General features: G+C 38.8%; 1 non-coding gene across 1 annotated transcript; it reads left to right on the forward strand.

Moving 5' to 3' along the window:
• The first annotated feature begins 205 nt into the window (after nt 1-205).
• On the forward strand, nt 206-315 carry LOC120107106. Its single transcript, XR_005509050.1, has one exon. It is a non-coding gene; the product is annotated as a small nucleolar RNA R71 (small nucleolar RNA).
• The last annotated feature ends 368 nt before the right edge of the window (nt 316-683 follow it).

Raw genomic sequence — 683 nt, forward strand, 5'->3', positions numbered from 1 at the left:
TACAGAGCTAGTAGGCTTAGGTAAAGACTTGGTATTTCTATCCCCATTATCCCAAAGTTGGGCAGTCTCAGCAAGAGAATCCAAATACTCCCATGCCTCATCAGGTTGTTTTTCTAAGAATCTACCATTGCACATGGTCTCTACAAACTGTTTCAACTGTGGAGATAAACCTTCATAAAAGAAGCTAATGGTTCTCCAAGTTTCGAACCTGTGATGAGGGCATGAGAGAAGAAGGTCTTTAAATCTTTCCCAACATTCATAAAATGTTTCATTATCTTTTTGTTGAAAATTGCTAATATGTCTTTTTAAAAAGTTGGTCCTTTGTGTGGGAAAGAACTTCTTCAAAAATTCTCTCTGCATATCTTGCCAATTTCTTATTGATCTAGGTCGCAAAGAGTTTAGCCATGTTTTGGCCTTATCCTTTAGAGAGAAAGGGAACAATGTCAACTTGAGGACATCCTCGGTGACATTTGGCACTCTAAATGTAATGCTCAATTCTTCAAAATCCTTTAAATGAAGATACGGACTTTCGGACTCTAACCCGTGGAACTTGGGCAGCAATTGAATTACCCCGGGTTTGATGTCAAAATGTCCTACATTATCAGGAAAAATTATGCATGAAGGCTGACTAGTCCTAGCCGGTTGTAGGTATTGTCTTAGAGTCATAACATGGGGTTCTCGTT

This window comes from Phoenix dactylifera, unplaced genomic scaffold (genome assembly GCF_009389715.1).
Source record: "Phoenix dactylifera cultivar Barhee BC4 unplaced genomic scaffold, palm_55x_up_171113_PBpolish2nd_filt_p 000767F, whole genome shotgun sequence".
NCBI classification, from domain to species: domain Eukaryota; kingdom Viridiplantae; phylum Streptophyta; class Magnoliopsida; order Arecales; family Arecaceae; genus Phoenix; species Phoenix dactylifera.